The following is a 17,577-nucleotide window of genomic DNA, read 5'->3' as shown; positions in this document are numbered from 1 at the left end:
TGATTGTCCCAGTATCTGACTTGGGGCTGCTTCATAATTCTTGATAACTTCGAGGATGAACCGCAAAAGATCAGATATTGTTTTAGCAGATCCATCCCGTTGACAATGCGCTTCCTTTAACAGAGCTTTAACAGAGCGCGCTTCCTTGACAGACTACAATGCTACTCGTTCGGTCACGTGGCTTATTTAAAGCGATACGCGCAACGACACGGGGCTATGAGCTCGACACATGCGCCGACGCATCGGTGTTGCCGGACGCATCACTAGTGAATGACCAATCAGAAGCGAGCGATAGATGGAGGAGGGACTTTACGAGTCAGTGACGTAGTTTCCCGTTCACGAACGAGTCTGTGACGCAATTTCCCGTTCACGACCGAGTGAGTGACTGTGGCCAAGTGTGTGTGTGTGGAGGGGGGGAACGATTCGTTGAACGATTCGTTTGAACGAATCTTTTGAGTGTACTGATTCTAAAGATTCAGTTCACTTAAAAGAACGGGAATGCACATCACTATCACTGACTGATCCGTTGATGCACGGGAAGGCAGTTCACTCAGTGATCCGTTCTTGCGATGAACGGTAAAGGCAAATCACATTTACACATGTGCATATAAAATCTAAATTTACTCCCTGCCTACACCTTACAAACTAAGAAGAGTGCTATTAAGTGTGTAAAGAAGAAAGTATTCACATGTCCAGTAAATGTTGAAACTTCATACATGAAACACACATACACATACAATACATATTGAACATTCATGGAGTTGCATGAACAGTAGAAATCCATCATACTTTTTTGTAGTGAAGTTGCTGACTAACATTAAGCTGCACACTTTTTTAATCACCACTGTAAGGATTCATCTTCACAGAGCTGTATTTTTTCAATGCAAACAGTATCTAAGGCAGAATTTTAAAGGCATTAGACTAGTCTGGACTTAGTTGTACTAAGTTCATTTTGTTTTCACTTGTCAATCACTTCACATTTTAGGTTGCATTACCTGACATGTTTCGGCTTGTACTTCCGCCTTCATTAGAGTGTCACTGGTGTGGTTGTGAAACGTCTTTATCAGCTGATGGATGAAGGCGTGGCTGACCTGTCAGATTTGACAGATGAGTCACGCCCTCTGCTGTCCGTTCACCTCTCCAGAATGCTGCTCCAGGTGGTAGAGAGCATGTAGGCTCCCTCGTCCCTGTTGATGGTCCTCGGGCCCCACTTGCGGATCTCAATGGCCTCCCTGATCCAGAGATGGGGACTCGAGTCACTGTGACTTGGACTCGAGTCGACTCGAGTCTGTTTTGATGACTTGTGACTTGACTTGACAAAAATAAAAAAACTTGAGACTCGACTTGGACTTGGAAGTTAAAGACTCAGGACTTGACTTGTCTTGGGACACGATGACTTGAATGACTTCAGTGTTATTTAGTTTATGTTTTCAGTTTGAATATAAAATTAATAATACATTTAAAAAAGTAATATCAATAACACGGTAGAAGCGCAGGCTGAGAATGCCGTTGTCATGATTGGATCGCTACCCTGTCAATCAATCAGTCGTGCCCTCTCTACCTACCTAGCGTGTTTATTGGAGAATCACGCCCCTTTATATCAGACATGCACAAACATGTCAGCGGGAGCGGTACCGCGAGTCATCACCTTCAGCTATCGTAATTACCTTTATGACGGCAAAAGACGGACAGCACAGTGCAAGATATGCAACAGAAACATTTCAGACAGCCAGACGACAACTTCAAACTTTGTCCGTTTGAAGTTTATAGAGCTCTGGTGTCTACAGATGTTACAGATGAAACATAAAATGTTTCTCATGCTCTTTAATGTGTTTCTCCTTTCAGATTTTTTTTCAGATTATTTTTTCATATTTGCAACTCAAATGTGTCAGACACTGTCGGCAGACGTTCATTTGTTTAGATTGAGCTGTCAATCATTGTATGAGGTAATTTCTTTTTTGTTTGATTCCATGGTGTATTTTACTGAATATTAGTAATTACAGTGCAAATCCAAATTATTGTCATATTTTTTAAACAGGTTAGACACATTGGACAATGGTTACTTAAAGTTACTTATATCTTGTCTTTTCACGTTACTAAGATCAGATACTGCGGGTAAAATTGCAATAATAAGGTGACTTGACTTGGACTTGACCTATTTAAGGACTTGACTTGGACTTGACTTGACCTATTTAAGGACTTGACTTGACTTGCCCAAGAAAAAAATGACTTGGGACTTACTTGAGACTTGAAGGTTAAGACTTGAGACTCACTCGAGACTTGCACATGTGTGACTTGGTCCCATCTCTGCCCTGATCCAACGCTGATGTTTGTTTTCTTCGGTGCGGATGACTCTGGCCTTTTCCCAGTCCATGATGTGATTTTCTCTTTTGCAGTGGTCGGTAATGGCTGACTTGTAGTGTTCCTGTTCTGCTTGTTGTTTTATTGCTCTTGTTTTTCTTGTTGCTGTTTCCTTCTCACACTCCTTCTTGTGTTCTGTTTTTCTTGTGATGAAGTTCCTCCCTGTCTCCCCGATGTATGATTTATTGCATGATTTGCATGGGATCTCGTATATAGAGTTACATTTATTTGCATTTATATAATTGCAGCAGACACAGAGACAGCTTCTTCCCCCAGGCTGTTGCTCTGATGAACTCGCACCACTCTTAGAGTCTCAGAGTCATTACTGTGCAATAACATCCAGCTCGCCACACCTTTTTTCTTCTTGTGTTATGTCCTCCGGGTCCGTGATTATTGTTGTGCGTTCGTATAGTGTTCTGACTACTGACAGTTTGTGTATAGTGGGATGTTCTGATGTCCAGAGGAGGTATTGGTCGGTGTGTGTGGGTTTTCTGTGTACTTTTATTTTTGTCTCCGTTTTCTGTGTGGTGTATGTTGATGTCCAGAAAGGCTATGGATCGATCTGTTTCTTCTTCATGAGTGAATTTGATGTTACCTGTGGTGTCTATGGTGTTGAGGTGGTCTGTGAGTGCTTTTGAAAGGTTGTATGTGACTGACCCTATGCTGTCTACGATGGGGCGGAGAGGTGTACCTGGTTTATGGATTTTTGGTGTGCCATAGATTCTGGGGATGATGTTTGCTGTGGGTGATTGTATGACTGTTTGTCTAGTTTATTTTCAATGAGTAGTGGTTTAAGTAATGCTTTGAGTTTATTTTTCCTGTCTTCTGTTGGGTCTTTTTTTACTACTTCAGAGGTGCCGTCCTGTAGTAGCTGTTGCATCGATTCTTTGTAAGTGTCTGTGTCCATAATTACTGTTGTTCTGCCTTTGTCCGCTGGGAGGATTGTAATGTCTTTATTTTTTGCTAGTGTGATCATTGCGTTTGCTTCCTGTTTTGTAATATTACTGGGTGGTGATTTAGCCGTTTTTAATATACCTGCAACTTCATTGCGTAGTGCTGCTTTTTGTCCTGGATTATGTATTTTTTCGCATGCTAACTCCGTGGCTAAAATGAAATCATCGAGGGGTATGCTTTTGGGTGTGATTGCGTAGTTGAGTCCTTTTGCGAGTATGCTGCGTTCTGCCTGGGTGAGTTTGTGGCTTGACATATTGTGAATCCATTTATCGTTGATGTGTGTGTGGTCCGGTTGTGTCTTTTTTTGTGCGATGAGTCTGTCCAATTTCCCGATGTGTCGTTTTTTTGTGGCGGCAAATTCCTGTTCGTGTATGTTATCTAAATATCCGTGTAGTGTTGTTTCTGTCAGGGAACAGAGACAGGGCTACCAAGTGCAGCACGATCCTTTATTGACAAAGGGGGAAAGGGGAAGTGGAACGCTGGACCTGCGGTCTGGCTGGCGTGGCTGAGCAGCAGAGCACAGCGCGTAGTCGTAGTCGGAGGGAGGCAGGCAGTTGGTCGAAGCAGGCGGCGATCAGAAGCGTGGTCGAAGGACGAGCAAGTAGTCAGGGCAGGCGGCGATCAGAAGCGTGGTCGAAGAACGAGCAAGTAGTCAGGGCAGGCGGCGATCAGAAGCGTGGTCGAAGGACGAGCAAGTAGTCAGGGCAGGCGGCGATCAATACGAGGTCAGTCAGTTCACGGAAGCAGTTGGCTACAGAGATCGGTCCGGGGACAAAAAAGGCAGTGGTGTCACGGGCAGGGTAAGTAGACGAACTGACAACCACTGGCAGAATACAGAGAGGTTAAGTAGGGGACCTAACGAGCTGTGGCAGGTGCTGGCAATTCCTCGATTAGGGCTTGGCTGGAAGTCAGGTGACGCAGGGACGTGACAGTTTCTGTGTTATTGTCCAGGGCATACCGGTGTTTGAATTGCTCCGTCAGTCGCTGTAGTTCACCGTTGATGTTGTTGAGTTTGTTGGTTGTGCAGCGTATCCGTTCTTTGACCAGAGTCATCCGCACTCTCCTGATAATCCTTTCCGCGTTCCTGGTCGGGATTGGGTTCTTGATTGTCAGGCTGGCCGGTGTTACTTCTTCATCCCGGCAGCGTAGATTGAACCTCAGGTGGTTCCTGTAGCGAGCTCGTTTTTTCGTCAGCTTTTCAAGATTAAGATTAAGATTAAAGATTAAAGTCCCAATGATCGTCACACACACATCTGGGTGTGGTGAAATTTGTCCTCTGCATTTAACCCATCCCCGTGTGATTTTAATCCATCCCCTGGGGGAGAGGGGAGCAGTGAGCAGCAGCGGTGCCGCGCTCAAGGAGGCAAAATTCCTTGACGCAGTTTTCTCCATAATTTCTTCGTAATAGTTGTACTAAGTTCATTTTGTTTTCACTTGTCAATCACTTCACTGGTTCTTTTATTTGAAACAAGATATTTTAGGTTGCATTACCTGACCTAGTTACCATTACGTAGTCTGGACTTGTTTTCGTTCCTGATACTTGGCATCTTTTGGCCTGTACAAGTGCATCAATACCAGGTGCCATGTCCTGACAAGCTGTCACTTTCAGAATGTCATTTAAGTGCTTGTTTGTGAGCCTTGAACGCATTTTTGTTTTATTGATATTCATTACTGAGAAAATTTGTTCACAAAGGTAGGTTGTCCCAAACATGCACAAACTTTAGGCAGTCAGGGCTGTTAATTTGCGGTACCCTGGTAGTAGATACTGATCAAATTTGTCCAGATCTACGGAGGCAAATTTGCCCTTCAAATCTGCATGTCTTCGGCTTTTGTGGTGTGCATCATTAGCACCAACTCAAGAAACTCTTCCGTAACAGTCAATGTCTCATCAACTCCACAAATAACAACGGAAAATGCAATAAATGACTTGACTCTCTGTTTCAATTGGCTGTCTAAATCTGCTGTTAGGTGCGAAATCCTCTCTACTATAGTATTCCTCGCCAGGCTAATGTAATGAGCAAAAGCTTGTCGCTTCTCGGGACGTACAAGTTCAGCCGCCTTCATCATGCATTGTTTAACAAAGTCACCATCGGAATACGGCTTTGATGCTAATGCTATTTCGCTGGCAATCAGGAAGCTGGCTTTTACCAGGGATGAAAATTTTCTGCGGATCCGCGGATTTCCGTGTTTTTTTCCGTCGAAAGTATTTTCGTGAATCGTGTAAATCCGTTGAGGAAATTGTTTTTTTATATAAAGGGGGGGAGCGGCCGGCGACTCGCGAGCATTCCCCCGCCCGCCGCGACGGCATATACAGGACTGTCTCAGACAATTAGAATATTGTGATTAAGTTCTTTACTTTCTGTAATGCAATTAAAAAAACAAAAATGTCATACATTCTGGATTCATTACAAATCAACTGAAATATTGCAAGCCTTTTATTATTTTAATATTGCTGAGTATGGTTTACAGTTTAAGAAAACTCAAAAATCCTATCTCGAAATATTGGAATATTTCCTCAGACCAAGTACAAAAAAAGATTTAAAACAGCTAAACAAAATCAATCATTTGAAAATGTCCATTAATGCACTCAGTACTTGGTTGGGAATCCTTTTGCACGGATTACTGCATCAATGCGGCGTGGCATGGACGCAATCAGCCTGTGGCATTGCTGAGGTGTTATGGATGCTCAGGATGCTTCAATAGCAGCCTTTAGGTCATTTGCATAGTTGGGTCTGGTGTCTTTCAGCTTCTTCTTCACAATACCCCACAAATTCTCTATGGGGTTCACGTCAGGGGAATTGGCAGGCCAATCGAGGACAGTAATGCCATGGTCAGTACACCATTTACTGGTGGTTTTGGCACTGTGGGCAGGTGCCAGATCATGCTGGAAAATGAATTACCGTAATTTTCGGACTATAAATCGCTCCGGAGTACAAGTCGCATCAGCCATAAAATGCACAAAAAAGTGAAAAAAAAAACATATATAAGTCGCTCCGGAGTATGAGTCGCATTTTGGGGGGCAATTTATTCGACAAAATCCAACACCAAGAACAGTCATGAACGAGCAACAACAGGCTAAACGATAGGTATGCTAAGGTGACATAAACACAAACGAAGAGCTGAGAACGGCCCTGACGTAACATTCAGAGTTATTTTTTAAAAAAATAATACATAAATAACACGTTTATAAAACCATATGTGTCACTCTAATTCATTAAATCCATCGATCGTCCTTTGTCAACAATGTGTGCGCGCCGCTGACGGCGCTTGCACTTCAAAATATTCCGCAGGCCCATATAACGATATATAAATTAGAAATCAAATAACTATTATATAAGCAATAATATTATCAAACCATCTGTGCACTCTAAATCATTAAATCCATCGATCAAATTCCTCGTCCTTTGTCAACAACGCCGCGCGTGAGCCCTGACGTCAGCCTCGTCGTTATTCCACAGATCTAGTATATAACTATATTGTAGCTTACAAGGAAAGACATGGGTTTGGTAAACGGCTCTTTATTTAACAAAACAAACTTCCAGGCGTGTGGCGGCGTGGACTTCCAGCCACGGAAGTGGAAGAGAGATCCATAGAATAGGACCGGGCGTGCGTAAAAGCCATGACCGAGCCCCATCCACCGTCCCCGGACAGCCACCCGGCCGAGCGCCGGCCCTCAACTTCCATCCACGGAGGTGAAAGAGAGCTCCCTAGAGTAGGACCGGGCGTGCGTAAAAGCCATGTCCGAGCCCCATCCACCGTCCCTGGACAGCCACCCGGCCGAGCGCCGGCCCCCGACTTCAATCCACGGAGGTGAAAGAGAGCTCCTTAGAGTAGGACCGGGTGTGGGTAAAAGCCATAATAGTTTTTCAAACCTTCTGTGTCACTCCAAATCCTTAAATCCTTCAAACTCTCCGTCCGCCGTGTCACTTAGAAACAAAGCCGCTAATGATGCCGGTAGTACGTGGGGCCCTTCGTCATCTTCGTCATCCCGTGATCAATCTTTGTCCTTTATGTAAACAACCGCCGCGCCACGCCGCGTCGCGCTGCTGACGTCACTTGAAATTCAAATTACAGTAATCCCTTGCTGCATCACGGTTTGTTTATCGCGGTTTTACTTTTTGTTTTGGGGGAAAATCTTTGAAAAAAAACATATATAAGTCGCTCCTTATTATAAGACGACCCCCACCCAAACTATGAAAAAAAACGCGATTTATAGTCCGAAAATTACGGTAATCATCTCCATAGAGCCTTTCAGCAGACGGAAGCATGTAGTGCTCTAAAATCCCTTGGTACACAGCTGCATTTACTCTAGACTTGAGGAAACACAGTGGACCAACACCAGCAGCTGACATGGTTTCCCAAGCCATCGCTGACTGTGGGAACTTCACACTGGATTTCAAGCAACTTGGATTTTGCTTCTCTCCAGCCTTTCTCCAGCCTCTGGCGCCTTGACTTCCAAATGAAATACAAAACTTGCTTTTGTCTGAAAAGAGGACTTTGGACCACTCTGGAACTGTCCAGTGCTTCTTTTCCATAGCCTGAGTCAGACGCTTCTTCCGTTGTCTAGAGTTCAGAAGTGGCTTGACCATGGGAATAAGGCTATTGTAGCCCATTTCCTGGACACGTCTGTGAACAGTGGCTTTTGATACCTGGACTCCAGCTTCAGTCCACTGTCTTTGAAGCTCCCCCAAATTCTGGAAGCGACTCTTCTTCACAATGCTGTTAAGGCTGCGGTCATCTCTCTTGGTTGTGCGGCGTTTCCTGCCACATTTCCCCCTTCCAACAGAATTTTTGTGGATGTGCTTTGAAACTGCACTCTGTGAACAGCTTGCTCTTTGAGAAATATCTTTTTGTGTCTTACCTCCTGATGGAGAGTGTCAATGATGGTCCTCTGGACAGCAGACAGATCAGCAGTCTTCCCGATACTTGTGATTTAGTTTACTGAACCAAGCTGAGTGTTTTTCAAGGCTCAGGGAACCCTTGCAGGTGTTTCGAGTTAATTAGACCATTCAAGTGATTAGTTGAATACCCTACTAGTATACTTTTTCATGATATTCTAATATTTTGAGATAGGATATTTGAGTTTTCTTAAGCTGTATGCCATAATCAGCATATTAAAATAATAAAAGGCTTGCAATATTTCAGTTTGGTTGTAATGAATCCAGAATGTATGACATTTTTGTTTTTTTAATTGCATTACAGAAAATAAAGAACTTTATCACAATATTCTAATTTTCTGAGACAGTCCTGTGTATATACATATATATATATATATATATATATATAAATACCGTGTACCCCATGTATAATACGCACCCTAAAAATGGCATGTCAATGCTGGAAAAAAGCCTGTACCCATGTATAATACGCACCCAAATTTTGACTCCTACTTAAGTCCGTAAACGTAAAATTACTTCAGAAAAAAGATCATCTTTGGGAACAACCAGATGTTATTATGCCGGTCAGTATCACTGCGCATGCGCTAGCAAACTCGATAGCGGAGAAATGTTTCGGATTTGTGTAGGGTACATTGTGACAGCAAACGAGCAGGTGATCGAGCAAGCGTCTGATACGAGAGCATTGTGTTCGTATGGAGCGTGTTTGAAGTGAACAGCAGAGAAGAAAGGAACAAGGCAAAGTGTTGTGAAATAAAATATTACCTGCAATACGCATTTTATTTGCTGACTGAAACTGCTAATTAAACTGTGAATTGAAACTAATAGGAAGAAAACTGAACTCTCGCTCTTTATATAGCTGACGTGTCTTGCGCATCCGTTCTGCGCATACTGTAATGGCGGCCTCCATATGATATCCGGTCTGCGATGGAGATTAAAAAACAAACAATATTTGACAATAACACACCATCAGGATTGCATCATCGCATCAAACGATGTGTCGTCAATTATGAATTTTACTGACTAAGTGTGTTGGGCAGGATGGCTGAATGCGATGCGCGATTGACAACAAACAAGAAGAAAGGTGATTTCAAGTTTTATTTCGAGGGAGATTTTCTTCAAAAATTGTTGTACCCATGTATAATACGCACCCAAGATTTTAGGACAATAAATTAGTTACATTTTGCGCATTATACATGAAAAATACGTGTATATAGTATATACTAAATATATATAAATGTATATATATATGTATATTTATCCAACCATCCATTTTCTGAACTGCTTAGTCCCCACGGGGGTCGCGGGTGTGCTGGAGCCTATCCCAGCCGTCAACGGGCAGTAGGCGGGGGATGCCCTGAACCGGTTGCCAGCCAATCACAGGGCACACAGAGACAAACAACCATTTGCACTTGCACTCACACCTAGGGACAATTTGGAGTGCCCAATCGGCCTACCAAGCATGTTTTTGGGATGTGCGATGAAACCGGAGTGCCCGGAGAAAACCCACGCGGGCCCGGGGAGAACATGCAAACTCCACACAGGGAGGGCTGGAGGTGGAATCGAACCCGCACCCTCCTAACTGTGAGGCGGACTTGCAAACCAGTGCACCGCCATGCCGCATTGTGATAATCCCATTATTTTCTTTAATTTGTGTTTTGACTGATCCTTCGCTTCTGTGTTTCAAATTTGGGCAGGTTTAATCAAGTTTATGAGCACAAATCTATAATGAGAAATTTTATGAGCAAATACATAATGTTCTCTCATTAAATTCAAGTAGGGCATTTCAGGATGATGGAGGTGGAATCGAACCCGCACCCTCCCAACTGTGAGGCAGACGTGCTACCCAGTGCGCCACCGAGCCGCTGTATATATTTATATTCTCATCCCCTTCACTGACTTGTCGGCTCTGGATGAAAGTTGCCAGTTGTTTCCTCAGACCCGCCTGCAATTCGTTGATCTTATCTCTTCTCAGTTGTCCTTGCAAGCCGTCATATTTTTCGCTGTGAAGAGTCTCGTAGTGGCTTCAAATATTATATTCGTTCAATACCGAAACTTGTTGCAAACACACCAAGCACAAAGGTTTTCCGTGTATCTATAAATAAATAGGACGTGGTCCATTTTTCATTGAAAGTTCTACACTCCGTATCTACTTTTCTCCGTTTGGATATTGACATTTTGGCAAATGAGGGTGTAGGGGAGGGGTAGAAACAACATCGTAACAAGCAGCAATTGGTGCATTGTTACCGTCTGCTGTGTTGGGTCTGTCTTCTCTGATCAAAACAATGTTGTCTTCTACTCTGATAAAAACAGTGTGACCCATAGCGGATAATCCATGAATTGCAGATTAAAAATATTAATTCCGTGTATTTAATGCATTTTTTCACTTTTAAATTATCCTGCGGGCCTGATCGAACACGGGCCTGATCGAACCGGCCCGTCGGCCGTATGTGGATGACGCCACTCTCTTCGGACTGATCCGGGACGGTGACGAGACTGTGTACAGACAGGAGGTGGAGTGGCTGGTCCACTGGTGCAGCCAAAACCACCTGGAGCTGAACCCGTTCAAGACCGTGGAGATGACAGTGGACCTCAGGAGAGACCCTTTACCACTTCCACCCCTCACTATACTCAGTAATGCTATTCTCTCCACAGACACCTTTAAGATCCTGGGATCCACAATCTCTCGGGACTTGAAATGGACCGGCCACATAGACTCTGTTCGGAAGATGGCCCAACAGAGGCTGTACTTTCTGAGATCGCTCAGGAAGTTCAACCTGCCACAGGAGCTGCTGAAGACCTTCTACACTGCCATCATCCAGTCTATCCTCTGCACCTCCATCACTGTCTGGTTTGGATCGGCCACCAAACCAAACAAGCACAGACTGCGACGGAAAATCAGGACTGCGGAAAAGATAATCGGGACCAACCTCCCATCTATCCAAGACTTGTCTCTGTCCAGGACCAGGAAACATACAAGTAACATCTCTACAGACCCTTCTCACCCAAGTCACAGTCTGTTCGAACTACTCCCCTCCGGACGGCGTTACAGACCGCTGTACGCCAAAACCAGCAGACACAGACACAGCTTCTTTCCCCAGGCTGTCTCTCTGATGAACTCACACCACTCATAGAGTTTCAGAGACATCACTGGGCAATAATATCCTGTTCTTGCCACTTAAATGTTGTTAGTCACTTAACTGTTGTACAGAGGCTGAGATCAACCGGAGTCAAATTCCTTGTTTGGCATGCACAAACTTGGCCAATAAAGCTGATTCTGATTTCGAGCACATGTCAAAAAATGTTGCTGCGAGTCAAACGCCATGCAAATCATCTTTCGGGATTAGTCTGTTTAGTTCTGATGACGTAGTGGGGCCTTTGATCGAGATTTATTCGTCGAGCTCGTACGGTCTCTATTATTGTCGTTTTGTTATTTATTCAAAAGTAAAAACAGCCAGAATTAGCCATTGAATGCAGAGGACTCTCCACTTTGTCCTAGCCAAAACCAGTCTGTAGCGACAATGCATACAACGCATTTTCAAAACGAGTTGTGCGCGCTGCGCACGAGTGTGAAGGAAAACTGTGCGTAGCTTTAAGGCCCACTTCAACCTCTGAAAACAATTAGTCTGTTATTTACCCTTTCTTGTAATTCTGGCACTTGTTTTATTCTTGCACTCATATTATTCTTGCACTCATATGCGCTGCTGTGACAAGTGAATTTCCCCGCTGTGGGATGAATAAAGTTCTATCATCATCATCATCATCATCATGGCTGACTTTAAAGTGCAACAAATGAGCAGCGTCCCTGCAGCTAAAATGCAGTCTTTGTCACGTCTGTTTTTCTTTCATAGTCACCAAGATACGCAAACACAATGTGGTCCGAGACGGTCTTTGTTAGTTGAATTGTTCATAAGTGGTTAGCTATTCAACTGAAATCTGTAAGGGTTAATTTGACTTACATTTCCCCTGAAGTCCACGTATGACTCCCTCCATCACCTATCTGAAAAAGAGGTGCTTCAAGCAGCCACACTCAGCTTGCCACACATCGCTGGAATTCCAGTGCTAAGTTAAACTTTCGACAAGCCAAGCATCGAGGGTGTTCTTGCAGTTATTTATCTGGATTTTTATCTGTCTGGCAGCACGACGATACACATGGGCAGCATGATATATGCCACTGCATTTCCTGCTGCGAATGTATGTACAGCGGGTGGCCACGACGGAGCAGTCCTATGAACAAGGTGCCCCTGTCACCTCTGAGCTGCGGACTTTCTCACTGGGCGGCCCGCCTGCCGATGTGGTCCAGCGAACAAGGTGCTGCTTGCTGGCTGTCTCACCAGCAGCGGCAAACGCGGTCGGCGGCGTGGAGGGAGCTTTTTGGGTGTTTATTGATGGTGGGTGTCTGCGACACAGAGCCCCATGTCTGGCTGGTAAGAAACTGAAATTATTCTGCTAATTTTGTCATTCATATTTATACAGGTTGAAGTAAACAACAGTAGGAATATGCCTATGAATTTTTGTGGCAGTTAATCACCATTTCAGAGAGAATGTGACAAACCAAACCAGGAAACAATACGCATTATAATGCTTGCCTGCCCGCCTCCAGTGACAGCCAGGCTGAGATGGAAAAAAAAAAAACAGGAAGCAAGCTCCAAAGGTGGTTGGGCCAGTTTGTCGGAAATCTATTCCCTAAAAAGCCCTTCAATAACTACCAATTTACAAATTTACTGGCCTGAATTTTAGTGCTTACATCATTTTTACAACGGCGACACTAGTTAGCATGCCTGCCTCACAGTCCGGAGTGTGTAGGTTTGATTCCACCTCCGGCCCTCCCTGTGTGGAGTTTGCATGTTCTCCCTGTGCCTGCGTGGATTTTCTCTGGGCACTCTGGTTTCCTCCCACATCCCAAAAACATATGCATGGTCGGCTGATTGAGCACTCTAAATGGCCCATAGGTGTGAGTGCGAGTGCGGATGGTTGTTTGTCTCTGTGTGCCTTGCAATTGGCTGTCAACCAGTTCAGGGTGTGCCCCGCCTACTGCTGACTGATGGGATAGGCTCCAGCACACCCATGACCCGCGTGGGGAAAAGCGGCAAAACATTGATGGATGGACATCATTTTTACATATAGACCTATTATGTAAGTGCCAAAGTTCAGTCTAGTGTACCGTCCTTTTAACTGTTTCTGTGGTCGGCAAGTGACAGATGCTTGTTGATGTGCGGGTGGGTTGGAGGAATTGTCCGAAAGCGCAGCTCACTGGTCTGTCTAATTGTGGAAAACGTGAGTTAAATTTCTATTCATGTTTTTATTTGACAAATGCTTGTCGTGAAATCCCCAGAAATGTTCCGCTCAGATGTGCGTGGAAAGCGTTGCTCGGCACCACTTAAACGATGCCGGCTTACTTGCTCAACCAATGAAACAGCTCCCATTTATACATTCAGTCATGAGGTCGTGTCAGACGCTCACCTTGAAACGGTGTAGGGAATTGACTTAACCGCAAACCGGAGACTCAGCAGTAACTTGTGTGACTGCTATAGCATGCTATTTGGAGGGTGCATATGTATTTACATTTGTATTTAATAAATACAATAAAAGTAACAATCAGAGGACTGTGCCCATGACTATATTTGGAGCTGTGAAAAAGCAAGTGAACCAGCTCGGGTTCCCACACCACACCAACGAGCGCAGTACTTTTATTTCACAACTTTTCACGTATTGGTAAAAGGGAAAACCACAGATTTATGATATTTACATGATGATTACGTGACTTATAGATTAAGTGAAGTAATTTCATTTTCCATTAACTTAACATCAAAAATTGTTGAGCTTCTTGAGAGAGAGTGACAGAGAGAGCGAGTGGCGGGCAGAGCGAGAGGGAAAGCAAGCGAGAGATACTCCCCCCCAAGCCTAACAAAGCCACAGATGAAGATGGTAATGATGATGGTGATGATGTTGGATTCTACTATGGCATTATATGAGTAGTGGATGAAACTGTACATGTGCACACCTTCCCATTTCAGTGTTGAATACTAATGCACAAATGTCTCGTATCTAATGTGACATTTGGTTATGATACTGTGACGGTCTGCTTTTGCTTCAGCAAAGCTTGAATAAGTCAGACATGCCTTTGAGAAGGAGGCATGAATTAAGCCATGTACACAAGAATAACACTTGCTTCTATTTGCTTGCTTCATCAATGTTCCAAATCTAGAAGATTTGTTGTTGTCCTTGTTTCCTTTTTCTTCCAGCAGAACAATGCTCTCTATGCAACACAGACTGGTCAGTGACAGTGTGGCTGGACGACCATCAAATCAAGAAAAAAGAAAGAAAGAAAAAGATGATACTGTCTGTATTTGAAATGTGTTATTTAGACAACATTTGGGAGCTTAAGATCAGGGGATGCTTTGAGAATAATTGTCAATTTTTGTCTATGTAAAGCCCTTTGAGACTGCTTGTGATTTAGGGCTATACAAAATAAACTTGATTGTCTATTTGTGAATAATTTTACTTAATTGTACATTTTATGGCAAAAGGTACATGTACAGTTAAACCCCAATTAATTATTTGACATGCAAAATTTCGAGTTAGCGCAATAAACTAATTTTGCATTGAATTTGCAAAATACTGTAAGATGTCTTGTGTTATTATTTATCAAGCAATAGGATCTAACGATGGCAAAAAAACGATTTGTTATGTGCATGCATTTGAATATGTAAAAGAGAAGAAAAGTATTACTATTATTATTTAAATAAAATTCAGCAAAAATTCTTTGAAAGGGGATGGACAAAAATGCATATCGATCTTTGACAGCAAAATGGAACAACGATACTCTGGAAAAGATAACAATGGACACATTGGATTTGAATACTTAACCTAATGGGGTAAAACATTGTTAATGAGTTGTCTTCTCAAACCATGTATCATTAGTTCTTTCCATTCTCCATTGGTAATCACTTTATTTAATGGAAAACGTGACTGATTAAATTTGACCCAACCTCCTGGGTTGTTTTACTCAAAACAACCAATTTATATATATATATATATATATACATATGTGTGTGTGTTTGTGTGTGTGTGTGTGTGTGTATATAAATTGTGTGTGTGTGTGTGTGTGTGTGTGTGCGTGCGTGCGTGCGTGCGTGTGTTTGTGTTTCTTATTTATATGTCTCCGTACAATGGAAATAAAACAATTTTGTTAGCCACCACAATAATTCTAGAGCACGACCAGATACAATGATTCACCAAGGATCCTCCAGCCATTACTGTATAATGGGCAAACGTGTTAGAAACCTCGTGAACTAAACTTAATACATTATGCCTGACACGTAAAATATGTTTTCACCAATCACCACTGTTTTTGTCTGTCCCATCGCATTGTTTTCCACTAATTAATGTCCACGGGAAACACCACATTGGGTAGGTAAACTTAGTTGTGGCAAATATTTAAACAAAACACTATTTTTATTCTTCTATCATTGTGCAATGATACACAAGGAAGTAATAATAATAGTAATTCATTAAATTTGTATAGCGCTTTTCAAACACCCAAAGACGCTTACAGGGAACAAGGCAAAGACATACATGAGGGGAGGGGGACGGGGAGGAAACAATCAGGTAAACTTAAGAAGAGGAAACCAGTTATGGGTAGGGGAGGTCATGAGCTTGGGAGAAGAGGTAAGTTTTTAGACGGGACTTAAATATGGGGAGTGTGGGTGAGTCACAGACAGACTGGGGGAGAAGTGGGTGCTGGATTCAGCTAACTAGCTTAAAATACATTTACAAATGCTCGTCCTGATCCCAATATAGTTTTGTGTTAGGTTAAAAACATGTAGTCCCTTTTTAATTTTTCGATTACCAGTTGAAAGTGGAAATAACGAATCATGCATGAATTGCACTGCTGCTGATTTGTTATTGGTCTTATAGTTGGTTACTAGGGGTGTAACGATTCATCGATACACATCGATTAATCGATATAATGCTCTACGATTTATTGGCATCGATGCTAAACGTAAACATCGATTTATATCGCCGTGTTTGACCTCGGACATTAGACGCGACTTTATTTTGAAATCCAGTTCATTGTTGCTCGCTTCCTCTTTCCGGGAGCAGTACGCGGCGTGTTGTGAGCAGAGCAGGCACGTGAAAGGGGAGCCGACAACTACGCGGCTCCTGGGCTGGTGCTATGGCTAGTGTCCAAGAAGACGAGGAAATTCGCTCCCCTTTGGGCTTCAAGTCATTCGTTTGGAAGCACTTTGGATTCCAAAGAAAAGATGGCTCAACGGACAATTAAAATTATTGTAAATAAATAGTTCAGTAATACACTTTAAAGTTAATGGTATTACAAAAAAAGAAAGAATATTCATTTTTCTTTACTTATATGAGAAAAAATATAGGAATTTGATAAAGTTCAGTGTTAAAATAAGCACTTTGTATACTACAATACTCTTGTAATTTCCTAAATAAAGAGTTTGCAGTACCTTGTTGATTTTGCGCATGAATTGTTATAAATCAGGATATTGTTCTATATTTTTTATTTAAAAAAAATAAATAAAAATATCGATCGTGCAGCACTATATCGTGATGTATCGTGAATGAATCACAGCAGGCTTTAAGATATCGGCAAATATCGATTCTTTGTATCGATATGATATCGTATCGTGACAAAACCCGCGATTTAGACCCCTATTGGTTACCAACACAAGAGGGCGTGCACGTGTGTTTCTGTGTAATTGCGCGCGCGTGCTCGTCACTCGCCTATCACTGCGGGAGTCTTCGGCCGTCTCGTTGTGATCACACACGTTTTATTGCCTATAAATTAATGGCTGTTCCGCGCTCCGCCGTCAAAGCACTATACTTCAAAAATGGAAAGAAATTACTAAACAAGGACAGAGTGCGCGAATGTATCACAGTCCACAATCCCAAAAGTAAATCGTTTTATTTTTATTGGTAAATAAATATAGAAATATAGAAATAAAGAAAGAAAGAAAGAAAGAAAGAAAGAAAGAAAGAAAGAAGTGAGGATGAATGAATGAATGAATGAATGAATGAATGAATGAATGAATGAATGAATGAATGAAGGGAAAAAACAAAGATCAAAATCTGTTATTGCAGTTCAATCAGACCAGGCTGCCTCCACTACTATTTAAGTAAACCGTTGCATACAAACCTCAACTCATTTGGTTAACAATAGTACTAGCAAGGTAAGAAAATCTAACAAACAGATTATTTAGTCCACTAATCGTACCACTGACTTTTGGTGGTGGTGCATGGTGATGGTGGTGTCTGGCAGCGTGTGCAGAGCTGCCCAGACTTTTGCAGAACCAATCAGCTGGGCATGGAGATGACGTGCGGCTGTCCTACGTCAGTCGCA

This window comes from Syngnathus acus, chromosome 9, assembly GCF_901709675.1.
Source record: "Syngnathus acus chromosome 9, fSynAcu1.2, whole genome shotgun sequence".
Lineage (NCBI taxonomy): Eukaryota > Metazoa > Chordata > Actinopteri > Syngnathiformes > Syngnathidae > Syngnathus > Syngnathus acus.
The sequence above is the reverse complement of the archived record's forward strand: the minus strand, read 5'-3'. Positions refer to the sequence as shown.